This window comes from Dromaius novaehollandiae, chromosome 2 (genome assembly GCF_036370855.1).
Source record: "Dromaius novaehollandiae isolate bDroNov1 chromosome 2, bDroNov1.hap1, whole genome shotgun sequence".
NCBI lineage: Eukaryota > Metazoa > Chordata > Aves > Casuariiformes > Dromaiidae > Dromaius > Dromaius novaehollandiae.
The window spans coordinates 59131727-59147139 of NC_088099.1; the positions used below are offsets into that span (position 1 = coordinate 59131727).

General features: G+C 40.9%; 1 protein-coding gene and 1 long non-coding RNA gene across 3 annotated transcripts in view; both read right to left on the reverse strand.

Moving 5' to 3' along the window:
- The window catches only part of LOC112996111 (golgin subfamily A member 6-like protein 25), a 134900-nt gene that overhangs the window by 42120 nt on the left and 77367 nt on the right, over positions 1-15413 (reverse strand). The window lies entirely within an intron of this gene.
- LOC135327303 (uncharacterized) lies at positions 8381-13497 on the reverse strand. Of its 2 annotated transcripts, none has more exons than XR_010387407.1 (4): positions 13372-13497; positions 11399-11540; positions 10042-10126; positions 8381-8876 (listed from the first exon to the last, which is right to left on the reverse strand). It is a non-coding gene; the product is annotated as an uncharacterized LOC135327303 (long non-coding RNA). The 2 variants fall into 2 exon arrangements; XR_010387406.1 differs by having other exon boundaries at positions 10042-10129.

The window sequence follows — 15413 nt, forward strand, 5'->3', positions numbered from 1 at the left end:
ATTAGGTCGCTGGCAGTCCATCTGGATTTGGTAGGATGGAAAATTTTGATTGCGGTTATCATATACATTTCTCCTGGTATCTTTAATTTCTCTTTTCTGAGAGGCAATGTTTTGTGAGCTATCTATCTCCTGCAGTTTGGGCTTGTTCAAAGAAATGTATGAAAACCCAGCTTGTGGTTTGGAGCCTGACAAATGAGTGCAATAATCTCCAAACAACGTGAAAATATCTAATTCAGTAAACACATTTGTAAACAGGTTGTTTTTCTTTCCTACCTAGAGTGATAACAAATGCATTTGCTTGCTGAACAACCTCAACAAAAATGGCTACATCTATTTATGCCAAGTTAGTTAGGTCATAACATTTACTTTTCCTATTATAGGTGTGACACAGATGAGCAACTTTTAAGTTGAAATTTTGCTTCATTTCCAGGAAGAGATTTTTAAAATATTTCTGCTCAAAAATCATACTTTTTCATATTCTAAGATTTTATTTTGATAGCAATATTTGTAATGGGAAATTTAATCAATTTTTTAGCTTCTAGTCTTTTAGACATGACATTTTTTCATGTGGTGGGTCTCCACTCCTTTTTCAGTGCTGAAATATAATCTTGAAATTTTGTTGAACCTACGTTAGAGCTTCTTGAAGGACAAAAAAAAAATCAATATAAATATATATGTGTGTCATGCAGATGATATCATACACTCAATTTTCATTTGAGTGTATATTCAGTCATTTAGTGGATCTAAAGTGTAGGATAAAAGGATAGAAAGGCACTTCTTAGGTCAGAGTTGAATTCCCTTACTGTAAAAACAGTACAGCATAATCCTGCTCGTAAAATTCTCCAGCTCTGTTATGAATATGTTTGCTTTAATTATTGGAAGTCTGCACATGAAAATGCCTTCTACTTTACACCCTGAATGCATTCATATATATGTGCATATTCACAGATACATGAGTACGTGCATGTACAGTTATGTATGTTACACTGAATAATGTTGAGAAAGCGCCAGTCTACATGGGGCTGGTCTTGATGCCAAGAAAGAAATTAATGAACAGTTGCAATAACTTCTTAATTATAGATACAATAATAATATATGGGCTTGAAAAGGGTCTGTTGTAATATTTCTGGCACAGCGCAAAGCTATTCTTTTCCCTTTATTACTCTGTAATGAAGGTCTTAAATACATGTGTAAATCTCCACTAACCTGAATGCAACTTCAAAATATGTTTAAGGGCTTTGCATAATAGGCCTGGGACTTGAAAGGTCAGAAACTGCACACTTCTATTTCCAAGAAAACACTGTTATTTTGGTATTTTTTCCAGTCTGAACTTGGGGAAAAAGGTGAAAACATTTTGCAAAATGAAAACTCCAAAATGAAATCTCATATGTAAAACTATCAAAGCCAAAAAGATTTGACAGGTAAAGCAAATGCAGAAACAGTACAAAATAGTATTATAGAAAATTGAAATCCATCCCCATAAAATCAACAGAAGCAGATAAATCAGAACAAAATATACTGATGTTATACAAGTAAATAATGGTTAATTTTTTCCCCACTTAAACATCTCTGCTCAAAACTATAAAAATCAAGATAACACTCACAAACTGTTCCAGTTTCAACAAATATTTTCTAATCATGTTTTTCTTTCAGCATTCTTTTAACCAACTTTATTAGCCAGTATTATTTTTAGGTTTAATCATGTTAAACAAATTTTGACATCTATCCTGCATTCAGCATTCCCACTGAGCTTCTACACTGCTGTAGAAGTTGATTTGTTTTTTTTTTTTCTTTTCACAGTAACTAGAGCTTAGGATGCACATCAGGTTATAAATCAGTGACTAGGTATCTTTTACAGTAGAGTTCAGTTGAAACCCTGCCTAAAAATACTGCTCTGCATCATTTTGGAAGTAACTGAGTACTTCAAATAAGTCAACTCTTTGCAGACAAAAGCAATGAAAAGGATGCATTGTTTGAACTGGGGAAACATATGCGATCAAAATTATACATTATAAACCATTTCACCTAACTCTCATAAAAGGCCTACTTTAAAATGACACAGGCTTTTTTCACAGCAAGGTATTTCTCGTCTCGCTCTCAGCCCTCTTGTTATTTATGCTGCGGTAGTCCCCAGAAGCTCCAGTTATTCCCATGAGCCCGCTGTGCTATAAGCTGCACAAATATAGAGCGATCATACATTTATTTATTTATAGAGCATTAGATTTCCCTTCTCCTGAGTGAACAGGTAAAGCAGTGATTACTGAGGACACTATATATACCCAGGCAGCCAGCCACAGAAAATAATTTCAAGCTCAGCCTTTGTTTTAAATAAAGGCCTGCATTTTCATATGGAGAAAAACATTTGTTTTACAATGAGCTGTCACAGCATGTTTGCTTGCTAATGAACCAAAAGCTCTTTGAATTCTATACTCTATCCTTCCCACACCACAATTTTGCCAACCCTGACTGTCCTTACTGCTACTTTTTTTCTTTAACAAAACATTTTTGCTCAGCCCTGCAGTTGCTTTGTAATTCCCATATCATTTACTGCAGTTAGAGGCTATGTCTCCATTCATCCAGGAAAGAAAAGTAGATCACCATCACTACTCTGTGCAGACTGGTAGTCACTATTTGATAATATTTCAATGGGAAAATACATCTGGCAGTCAGGACAGGGAACTCTGAGACAAGGCTGCTTCTCCTTTTCAGGATAGCGATATAGGTAGGATTTTGTGCTCTGGACCACCAGTGTACAAACCTAGCTGGTCCCATTGACAACTACACCATCAGCCTATTAAATTCCCAAAGACGTCCATGGATGAGGCCCATTGCAAACCAGAGGACTGAAGTAGGAGTGTCTAACACATGGTACAGTATGCCCTGCTCCCTACATGAGCCAAACTTTGCTTTAAGCATTGTAAAAAAATAAAAATAAATAAAAAATAATAAAAAATAGATGAATATATATAAAAAAATTACCTTTCTGCATCATCTGGAGCCAAGTTCCAAAGGAGCTTTAGACAAGAGAAAGCCTATGCTCCTCAGTCATGGCAATTCCTTTGACAATCTCAGCATTTAACCTTTCTACTCCTCAGTTTTCTCCCCAAGGAGAAGAACATATTGAAAGAACGATGTTATGCAAGCGCAACTTTTTGTTAACCTAAGGAATTTCTCATGTGGCTCATTATATCACAAGAGGAAGAACAACTGAGTCATTTTTAAGCAGAGGAATGCGAGCATAAGAATAGCCAAGAAATCCTTAGCTTGAGCGCTTGGCCCCACACTCACCTCTCCTCCCTCCGCTTGTATCTTCCTATCACGTGCAGAGCTTTGGGTATAGGAGGAAATGCAGCCCACGATGGAGTGGGTATCTCCCAGCCCAGGCTGCACGCACCAGCATGAGTTAGCAGCTCCAGTGTGGGGAGGAGAAGGCACCAGGGACCTCGTGGAGGGTCACTGCTGCCATCGGTGCAGGGACACGTGGACACAGAGGCGTCCGTGCCATCTCTGCGGGGCCTTCCCCATTGTCTCACAATAGAAAAACTCTCTTCTAAGCTCCTTTTCTCAAATGCTCGTTCCTTTGAAACCCTCTTTCCTCTACAAACCACTCGTACCACTCGTTTTGTTTTGTCTACACACATGGAGTGAGCAAAAAGTTCAGCAACCGCCCAGCACCTTTTTGGAGCCAGGCACCGAGCATGGGTGAAGGCAGGAGGTAGGATGGGGTGCCAGCTCTCCCTCCACTCCCTTTTCCTCCCCCTTGCAGGAGCCAGTCCTGGGGGGATGGGGCCGACACACATGTCCCAGGGTGAGTTAACTCACCCTGTGGAAACCCCCCGGGAGATAGGAACAAGCCAGCAGAGAGCGCACTGCCAGCTGCCCAGGAGCCATACGAAGGCGCTCCCACGTTGGGGCTTGCCGAGGCATCGTGTCCACCTCTGGCGTAGGGTTGCCACCATCACCTCCCCAAACGATTGCACCTGGTGGGTCAGGTCACAAACCTGTACCCACCTAAGCTGAGACTGTAATAAACACAGGTATCACTCCTGCAGCAAATGCTTCCTCTCATACAAAGTTACTGTCCATTTTCTAAGCTGTCCCTTGAAACTAAGAGCAGGTCATTAAAAAAGTATATACAAGAATACACCAAGCAAGGAACACGTAAGTGCTGCGTATCACATTCCTTCTGAGGCTGGACTGCTTTTCCACTGCGCTGACTGAGGGATCAGGAAAATCATGTTAAAGAGAGGGGGAGGGAGGTGTTTCCAGCCGGGAGGCAGGATATGTAGTTCGGTGACTCAGTTCTTCCCCTGACCTGCTGCCATCCAGGGCCAGCCAAGTTACCTCTCTGCCCCCTCTCCTCCGTGTCTGCTCTGCGCAGTTCACTCCAAGTCTTTCTGAGGTGACCTGATGCCAATCCCAGATGAGGCTTTGAAGCTCCTAGGCATAGGTAAGAAAAAAGTAGGGTGTTTCCTTTAATCTCCACCATGGCATGAATAGAATTATGCCAGTTTACAACAGATGAGTTTTAACACAGAAGAAAGACAAAATAAAACAGAGAGCTAGCTGATAAAAGTTTTCAACTGGAGGTCTTTTAATTATTGTCATTTTTATTTTACTATACACCTGTCCTGCACTTCCAGGGATGTAACTCAGCCAATACTAACAGCAAATACTGTACCATTCCCACAGCAGGGTTAAACTAAGCAATTAAATTAGAGTCTGCCTTACTTTGATTTATGGCTGAATTTAACCCTTGGCTGTCAGAAGTCAGATTAAATTAAAAAAGGGAAAATTCTTTATTTGCAGCTAGATACACTAAGGCTCACCGAGACTGAAAGGACCAGAGCGGTTTCCTTGCTACTTAATGAAAGGGAATCAGAAGGCCAAAAGACCATTTTTAAGCTGTCTTGAAAGACAAACTTAAAAGAAATACTCTATTACCGGAGGGGAAGGTGGTAGGGTGGGATAGGATTTTCTTCTCCTGTTTATTAAAAACACACCTTGGGCACCGTTCTAATCTGATTTAAGCATCACATGAGGTATATTTATTACATGGGAAAATTGCCTCAGTGCTTTCACTGACACAGTTTGGACCCAGCCTGTAAAAGTTACTCTGCATGCAGAGGACTCTCAGTCAAACAGAGATGAAGCACGGGGGAGGAAAGGGAGCCAGCGGCTCCCACTGAGCGCAGCAGAGAAATAAAAAGGGAGTATTTCAGGGACAGTCATCTGAAAAGCAGCAGAAGGTGGCTTGAGGCTTAGTGAGCAAAGACATCCAGTTCCTGAAGGCTGCAGAGCAATGCCAAACAAGAAGGGTAGGAGCCCTGATGGCAACCAGTAGAGAGAAAGGGGAGATGATTACAAGAAACCAGTGGGGTCTGAAACATCTTGGAGCTATGCCATAAAGCTGAGAGAATTACAGTAGTCAAAATAATGTGTGAAAAATCCAGCTGTTCCTGGTTTCAAGGTTTATAGCCCAGAGACACAGAAACCCCAGAAGAAGGGATAGGCAGCCAGACTCGTCTTCCAGCTAGGAGTATCCATGGGTCCCCTGGGCTTCGGGACACCTGCTTCACAACACAGGTAGTGGGAAAGCAATCGGCCTGAGGAGGTGGTGAAAAAAAGCATCTAGCGATGTCAGCCAGCAGTGGGGAACAGCCAGCCAAAGCAAAAGTTTTCTAGCAGCAGCCCTGGCCACTACTTTGCTAGAGGTCAGTAGAATCTCTCTTTGCTGCCAAAGGGGCTGCAGTAGAGGGCCTGTACCAGGGCTCCTCCCCTCCCCGCGTAACCCAGCCTGTGAAATCCACTCCTGTACATCAAATAGGCCATCCCAAATGTCTCCAAGGTTAAATCCCAACCTCTCGGAGTAGATCAGTGGATAGCAAAAGACTACGGTGGGTCCAGGACAGCACTTCAAGCCTTAGCAGTAAGTCTGGAATTACTGTCTTATAACTGGAGTGTACTATTCATAAACAACTGCTCCAGGTCCTTAAAAACAGACATGCTTCCTCTGGAAAACTCTCCTTACAAACCTATTTGCTGCATAGAAAATCAAACCTAGCCCCATCTCATCCCCTGCTCATAGCTGGAATGAGTCGCGGTCCCTTTTGCAGTGTCAGAGACCCTTAGTACAGAAGCCAGAGGTGGAAAGAGTGATTTTATGCCTATAGCAGGGGATGAAGGAGGGGCAGACAGTGTGTGTGTGTGTGTGGGGGGAATCACAGGAGTGTCATTAATTATTAGTAATCTCCGAAGCTCCTGGGGGCTCACTTGTAGTCAGGGCTCCAGAGCACTGCACTAGGCTCCATCCCTGCAGGATGATGGAGCACAGCATAGAAATCCCCGAGGCAACACAAACCGAACACACTCTCAAAGTGGCACAACCCTCTCAGGCAATCACCAAATGGCTTGGTTAGCTCGGGCACGGTACCATGCTAATGTGGTATCCTGCTTCCAAGAACTAAGGTAGCAGCTTGGCACACAACTGGGCTAGCTTTATGCATTTGTGGAGACGGAAATATGGTGGTCTCCGTTCCACTGTGGAACAACTTATGGACTAACCATGGACAATTTTCACTGAAATATTTGAGTGAGACCTAGCAGGGATGACACGTGACATACAGCCTTGCTTCTGCCACTCCAGCTACCGAAGCCCTTGCCAAAGGTGGCCGTTCTGGTAAACAGCTGGGGATAGCAACATCTTAGACTGCAATATTTGGATTTTCCCAGTTTACGCTGTAGCAGAGCTGGCAGAAGAGGACTTGTACAGCTTGCTACACCATCATTGTCTATTTTTTCAGAATCAAACTGATAATCTACAATATAGTACAAAAATCCCTCATCCCAGACCATGGAAAACAACTATTAGACAAGACTACAATGGTAGCAGCATTTAATGTCAGTCATTCTGACATTAAAAAAAAAAAAAGTATTCCCACCTACTAAATCCTCAAAGAGAGCCTCTGTTTTCCCTAAATTAGGTATAAAATGTTTAGTCCATGCCACATTAAGACGTGGACTCCCTATTTCAGAGATAGAAATCCACAGCCAAGACTACAGATGACCAAAACCCCACCTAAATGTTGTCAAGTAGATGCACATGCACCATATCTGTGCTGCCAAGTTCAAGTCCTGAAAATACCTTCCAAAGGTGAATTCAGAGCAATAATTTATGCAAAAACATTGCCCTCACTTCAGAAGTCATGTAAGATAGAGGAAATCATAGAAAAGTTGGTTAGGCAGGGACCTCAAGAGGCTATGTATGCTTCTTCCTGCATTGAGGAAGAATCAGATATACCTAGCCATCTTGATAGTTGGCTGTGTGACTGAAAGAAACGCATATTAGCATGAAAGAAGCCACATATTGACTTTTTATGTTATCAAGTAACTCTTTTAAAGCTACATGGCCCAGAAGGGCAGGTTGTGGTTGCAGCAGCCGGGTATATTATTAATTAGATCTTTGGCTGCAGCTTAAAGAGCGCATTGTATCTCATGGATCAGACTTTCCTGCTGCCAGTGCCATCAAAGAATTTATAATTGACTCTGTAATTCACTTTAAGTTTTCTGGCAAAACACTGCACTGAGAAGTACCTGACACTTCTTCCTACACAAGACATAAGTCATTATTAACATGTATACTGTAAGTAATTTATTTTAACCCTTGGAAACACTTTTTTTTTCTTCTATGTGCAGAACATCCACTGAAGTCCAAGCTAAGTCTGTAGCCATAGAAAAACATTAACTTATGTTTCATACTGACACCATTGCAACTGTAGAGCCATCCTTGAACAAAGGAGAACCCAACTTCAGACAAGGTGGATGAACTGATTTAAAATATATACTAATTTTTACTTTCAGAGACAACTTGCCACAGAGGGCTCCTCCTATCTTGCAGTACGAAGTTAATTTATTATGACACTAGTTCCAGTGCAGCTAATCTGACTGGCAAGTGGAGAACAGTGCCTTGCAGTAAGCCCCTATCCAATCCCAATCTAGGTGCTCTAAAAGGTGATAAATAGCTGATTTACTCTGGCATGACCTGGACCCAAGTCTGGATGGATCTTACTAGGATATGAAATGGATTGCTTTTTCACTTGTCATTCCCTAGAGCAGTTGAATCTAAGTAAGTCAGAATCTAACCTTAATGTAAATGCTGGTATTTGTTAAAACTGCATTATTGTTGGGATTTTTGAGTACATATCTCATAAAAAAATAAAGGGTGGGGGCAGGGAGGGGGGGAGAGGGCGAGAGAGAGAGAGAGAGAGAGAGAGAGAGAGAGACACTGACGGACCTATGGTTTCCACAGCCACTGCATATAATTCATTCATGAGCTGTTTACTGCTCAACCATGCAGTTTGGTGGTATACAGTAATTGTGGTACAAATTCCATGACTTAGGTGTCTGAACACTTAATGTCAGAACTGCAGAGCTACATGAATAGTTTTAAAGAAAAGAAATGAAGTAAAAAAAAATTAACAGCAAGGAATCAATAAAAGAAGAAAATTTTATAAATGATAGTCCGAACACACAATACTGATCTCTCCAACCAAAAGTAAATGGGTTTCCTTCAGAATCTTCTCAGACACAAACGAGAATTCCCTTTTGATCAAAATCACGGAAATACACTTAAAACCATAACAGTGCTATACTTTGTTTCAGAGATGGTTATATGACTACAGAAATAGAAATGAAGGATAAACTACGGAAAAGCTCATTCTCAAGGCTATTGTTACTTACCCAAATAATTGCAGGAAATTCATCATGCAATGAGAACCTAAACTTGCAAACGTCATGTCAGATATGGCTTTGACAAAACTTTAATTAATTTCTGCTGATTCTGCTCACTGTCTTAGCCTCAGCTGTAGTATCAGCTCCTGGAATGACAACATGATTCTTGAGAAACTGTTAATCTTGGTTACCTCTGATAAAAGGATTATTTAAGAGAGAGGTATGAGTTTCTCCCACTCTTTGTGCAATAACTGCTTCGTAAGATTGGTTTCCTGAACTGCAGGATGAAAGAAGTCTGCTTTGAAGTGACCCTCCTCCACAGTGTCTTTATCTATCATCTCTGTTTTATAGGGAAGAAATCAAAGCTTGTTAACATAAGATGACTCATACACAGTGCCAAGAATAAAATCCAGGTTTCCCAAATCCTGGTTCAACAAGAACACACTGTGTAGCACCAGCTCATTTCTTCTTCAGCTGAACAATTCTAGCAGCAAGATACCCTGCATGGGCTTTGTGAGAGATTGGCTACTTACATTTAATTTAGATGAGAAAAAATGCCACAGTCTGTCCCTGAAAAAACAATCGTGCTCCATCACTCCTTACCCTCCCACAAACCTATGCTAGCACAGAATACGCTAGATCAACAATTTTCAGCTAAATTGATTTGCAGTCTCCTAACATATTTCTAGTGGAGGTTTAGCCTTCTGATCAGTGAAATTTTGCTTTAATAACAGTAGCCTAATAGTAGCCTGCTCTCTTATTTACCTGTCATTGATCCTGTCAGAAGTAGTTCATGGACCATGTAGGCTCTGCCAAACATAAGCCCAAACCATTTCTCCAAAGAACTACTTGTCAAGTGATTTACCGCTCCCACTCTCCACCCTTGGTCATTTACATCACAACATAAATCTGACACCAACTCTACAACAAACTTTGCATATAAGTGGTGAAGCTTACTTATAGAATTTATTACTTCCTATCTTATCATACCCTTATTACTTTTGATTTATGTAACACTTGCCATCCACAAGGGCTTCAGAATCATAATGCCAAAATGCTTCTGAGTGTGCAAACATGCCTGCTTTCCTAGGACAAATACCAGAACAACTTTCTCCCCATAACCCTTACCATGTAAAAAAAGCAGTATTGCTCTCTAATTAAGTCACTGATTACAGAGATATACTTCAAAATGGCAAATATCATAGCCAAATTACACATGTTAAAGGCTAACATGAGCTACAGAGAATTAATCAGTAAGTTTTCTGTGCTGATACCTTAAATGCCTTAAAGCAACTGCCTTTCTCTCCCTACCTCTGCTGCAGAAAGATCTCTCTTCAGTACTTCCTCAGAAAGGCAGCAAACCTCCTCTGCTTTCACCCACTGCTGAAACACAGCCCTGCTGGGGAAGAAATGAGATCTAGGGCATCATTTGCATGACGGGGATTCTCAGCCCTGCACCAACTCCCTAAACAAACCTGGACAAAAAAATGACCCTTCTTACATCACCATCTTTATTCCACCTGCAGGACAAAGAAAATAATAACCTCTTATCAATGTAAAAGCTCTGAAGGTCAACAAGCAGACCTGCAGCGCTACAGATGTTCCTGTCTGCTACTTAACAGCAATCACCAGTTATCAACTGTACCATCCTAGGTGAAAAGCCAAAAATAATTGCAACTAAAATGATATTTATCTATATAAATATACTAGGGATGCATGACTTTTTTAAAACAAAAGCAAACTAATTATTTGATGGTTGGATTTTAGTCAAAAATGAGGGAAACTTCATCTCCTTGTTTTCCCCCTCTTAAAGACATGTTCTCTTCTGCAAAAGAAGAGATCAAACTGAGGATTGATTGAATGCTGGGCAAGAATCTCATCCACTTGACTACTATTTCACCTTTTTTAATAGTAATACTTAACCTTGCAATAAAATATCACAGTTTCTCTTGCACTTTGAGATCCCATGTGTCAGGTCTGATTGAGCAGCTGCCAGTCGACCAGCTGCCCCTGGCAAGAGCGAAGTTACAGGACTGCCCATAATTGAGGAGCATGTGTCTTCTAGCAATGCCTTGCCCCAGGCGGAGCTTTGCTTGGAGGCACATGCTACTAATGGCAGCCCCAGCCAGTGGCTCTTCCACCAGAAGAGGACCTTACCTGCTCCTCCTACAGGCAGAGGCACCTTCCCTCCCCTAGAGAAGTCAGCGCCTCCACCATTGCAAAAGAGAACCTCTGGCATTGCAGAAGATGCAAGGCAAGAGGTCTTGAAAATGTTAAGTACGGTTATATCTCAAGTTTGAAGTTCAAACTTGCTTCAGATAAGTTTCTGAAAGTCTAGGGCTACCCAAACTGTCCAGATCACTTGGGTTTGTAACAGGTGAGCTGTGAACTTAACCTCACAACAGGCATTTTTTTTGTTATCAATATTATGTGGAATATAAGCAGCAGTATGCAACCTAAAGTTTGTTTTCTGACTCCCTACAGCTGTACAGGTTCATTGCCTGTAGAAAGAAACTGCTGTTTGATACACTGTTACAAAGAGAGAGAAAAAAGAAAAGAGGAGGGAGTATCCCTCTTCCTACTCCCCTCTCACTGTTTTTTCCTCAGCTTGGCACCTTGTGTTAACATTTGAACTCCTGCACACCAAGGGTAAGTGTGCCATTCCTACCTGGTAGCATTTTCCATCCACTTTGCACAACCATAAATTATTTAACACGGTTCCAGACAGCAACAATCAGGCCAATACTATTCACTCTCTCATGAAGACATCTCTTTTTGCTTTTGTCTTGTTCATCAAGTCTAAAAGGTCACTGCAAAAGGAAGCATATGATTATTATTTTATATGGAAAATATAACAGTAATTTCCTTCCAGAGGAGCCAGAAATGCTGGAACAACCATTTCATTCACAGAATTACTGCACTTCTGTTTCTTGTCCTGTCTGGAACCCAGAACTTCAGAAGAGCTTAAAATAATTGAAAAGTTATGATGAACATTTCTGGAAAGGAAAAAGGAAAATAATTCATTTTAGTTGTCTCTAAAAGTAAAAATTGTTATATATTTTAAATCAGTTCATCCACCTTGTCTGAAATTGGGATCTCAGAAGCTGAGATTCGGAGCAATTGCTTGGGCTTCACAATCAGTACTTTTGAAATGATGCATTTTTCCAGTGACAAGTCAAAGTTGATCAAAGCAGTAAAAGAAGCCAAACAAACAAACAAAAAAAAACCACCACAAACCCCCCCCTATATTAACTGTATATATTGACACAGTTAATTGATACTTTGCTTTCAGCTCATGCTACCAGAGTTTTGACAGAACTCTAAGCAGTTCTATAAACTCTGCATTTCTGCAATTCCTCTCTGTGGATCCACTCATTCCTTTACCAGAACTGAACCCAAGCTCAGCTGCTAAGGCATCACTTGCATGGGACTGTGGAATAAAGTTTCCTTTGCTGTGATAAAAAACCATGTTTGATTCATTAGCAAGGTGGAAATAAAAAAAAAAAAAAAACACAACAGACTTTGTATCAGAATTGCAGTTCTGCAAACTGCAATTCAAATTTCTGAAATCTGCTCTGCATAGCTTGAGCTTTAAACAAACTTGTTTTAGCACTGGGTCTCCCGTGGGGCATTTTTGGTTATTTTGAGAATTCCTGATGGGATAACAGCCCTGACATTGCCACGATTTCCATATTACTCAGTGAACAGCAGCCTCACTATAGAAAAGCTTTTTGCTTCAACAGAAATAGAAGCAGTATGTGATGCATGTGATACCTGGAGTTCAGGGGTGGAAGTGAATGCTCGTGGCTCTTCATGGAGTTTTGCTCTCAGTCTTATGCATGTGATCAGCAGTATTCCCAGTCAGAAGTGCCAGATGAAAGGAATGAAAGGTATGAGGAAAAATCTTTATACAGAATAAAAAACAAAAGAGGCCAAGTTTTGCTCTTGCACGTGCCTTTTAGTGTGCCAGGGGGGGAAAAAAAAATTCTCCAGGCATAACCAGACTGGTGTACTGAAAACAAGGGATATAGGTTTTATTTTGCCTTTCATCTCTATTTTTTTTCACTTGAAAACTTTAAAAGATAAATTCTTCCAGACAACGAAATGATTCCTCGTTAGAACGTGGTACATCTCTTGCAGAGGCAGCTCAGATATGCCTTCCGTATTCTTACATAGACAGATTCTCCTTTCTTTACCTTATAGAGCATATTACTCCACAAGCAATGTCCCCAGAACAAGCATGAAAAGAAGAACTGTATACTAAATGGATGAACGGCAACACAGGAGTTAGGGTAAGCAGCATAGGAAACTAGATATGGATTGTAAGAAAGTTCTTTCCCTGTGGCAAAAGCTTTCAGAGCAAGTACCTAAATTCAGTCAGAAGAGGAGCAGCAATACCCTTAACCACCCATTCAGAAAATACTAGATAGATCAGTACATTGTAAAGATGTTGTTAGCGGTGACTGAGGCTTTCTTTTTCCTTTTTAAACTATGGAAGCCATTATGGGAGAAAGGGTTTTCCCCCTCCCCCACTGGAATGTTCAAAAAAATACTGTCTTTATTCATTATTTTTACATTTTTCTTAATAAAGAGGTCATCTACAATTTCTTTAATATTTCTCATCCAAAGAAAATCACTTACAAGACACAAAGAAATGACCTTCGAGCTCCATAAATCAATATGACAGGTGATTCAATCAGCCACATGCCTTCTCTGATTTAAGCAGCTGCTGACTCCCATAGAGCAAGCTGAGTGCAGGTCCCAGTGGCCCTGCAAGTGATGAAGAAAGCAGCAGGTTTGCACTTTTGAAACCACTGAAGCCTGGCTGAGAAAATCACTGACACAAGTGAAATAAGAGGGACTGAATATTTCATTTGCATGAACTACTGGCGCCACACACACCTCCACATTACATTTTCTCACTCTGCACACTCTGTCAGTACCAGCAGAGAAGCCACAACCTTGGTGTAGCTTATGTTCCTACAGAGAGATACTTGAGTCCATGCCCAAAATTTGTGTGCATTCCCAGGCATTACACTTCATGAACTTTAAAGGAAGAACTATAACTAGGGTAACAGAAGTGTTTATTCTCAGATGGGAGAAGCAGAACTGGACAGGCTACAGAGTGCCAAAAGACGACCTTCACCTGGTGGGAAATATTCTCATTAAAATTCAGAATGACTCATTATATCAGAATGACTAGCAGCTGGATTTCTTATGGCATCACTTTGGAGTTATTTGGATAAAAAGGAAAAGAGGGTTCAACAGAGTTGTTGGGGTCTAAGCCAAGATACAGTTTATGCCTGCAACCAGAAAGATGTACTTCAGCCCTACTCAACTAGTCCATATTTTTCTCCTTACTTAGGCTTTATTTGCACATTGCTATCTCAAAATACCAGGCAGATTCAACAGCACACTGTTTTCCCGGGACAGAAACCTAGTGTCTCTAGACTTTAATCCACCAGGCCACCAGAGGAACTGCAAATAACTGATCACAGGGGAAGATTCATGAAGCTTTTCTGTGAGAGTTGAAAGAACTAATATTTGAATACAAGCTGCTAATACGTTCCTAACTTTATAAAATCCACTTTGGAAAAATATTTTAAAAGCCTTCAGGATCGGCGGGTTTGATTCAATTACACAGAATCAAGTAGAAGTTCATGTCTTTCTTGGGGGAAAAACAGTGGAGAGACTCTGAAATGCACATGGAGTTATTCCCCTTACCTTCCCTGGAAGATCTTACGATCTTTCACACTGACTCAGGCTAAAGGTCTACCTAGCCCCTTGTCCTGTTTCAAAAGTACAAACAGTGGAAACTTCAGGGGACAAAAAGACACGAAATAGAGCAGATAAAGTCACTGTGACCACGGTGCCCTCCTAGCTTCTAGCAAATAATTTAGGGACTGTCTGTAGGTTGCAGTCTGACCCATCATATCTGGCAATCACCAATACAGATTCTTAAAAATAATAATAAAAAAATCATTTAGTTTTGGACTCCGTAACATCCTGTAGCAATTAGTTACGTGAACACTGCTGTGACTTTCGTGAAAAAGACATTCTTCAGTCTGGTCTAAAGCTGCTGCATCATAATTTCACTGCAAGCTTTCTAGCTTTTGTACAGAAATACAGAACTACATAGAAGGCTGAGAGAGGGAGAGAGAAATAGTAAGAAGGTATCCATCATTCACTTTCTCCGCACCATATGTGAATTTACAAATCTGTTTTCCCCATGGCATCTCTGCTGAAAAGTCCTAGTCTATTTACTCTTCCTGGTACTGAAGACATTTCATACCTGGGATAACCCTTGCTGCGCTTTTCCTATTTATTCTAGTTCTGCTGTCTGTTGTTCAAGTTGGGATGGCTCAGAATTGCACGCAGCCTTTAAGATCTAAGCACAACACAGCTTTATCTACACAATGACATAATTACATCTGCCATTTTGTTAACTGAAAGTAAACAGCCCTACGCACACGCACAAAAGAAGGGACAACCATATCTCAGCTTGTTGTATTCCAGCCAAATATCCCTTACCTTGCCACCTCCTGTCTCACTGCCTCAGCACCCTGCCGTTGTCCTCAGCAATTGGCAGGGCCCCTACCAGGGCTCAATGGTTGCACAGAAGTCGAGCATCAGTATGTGGCAACTACACAAGGCATGCAAATTTTTCCAAGATAAAACAGCTG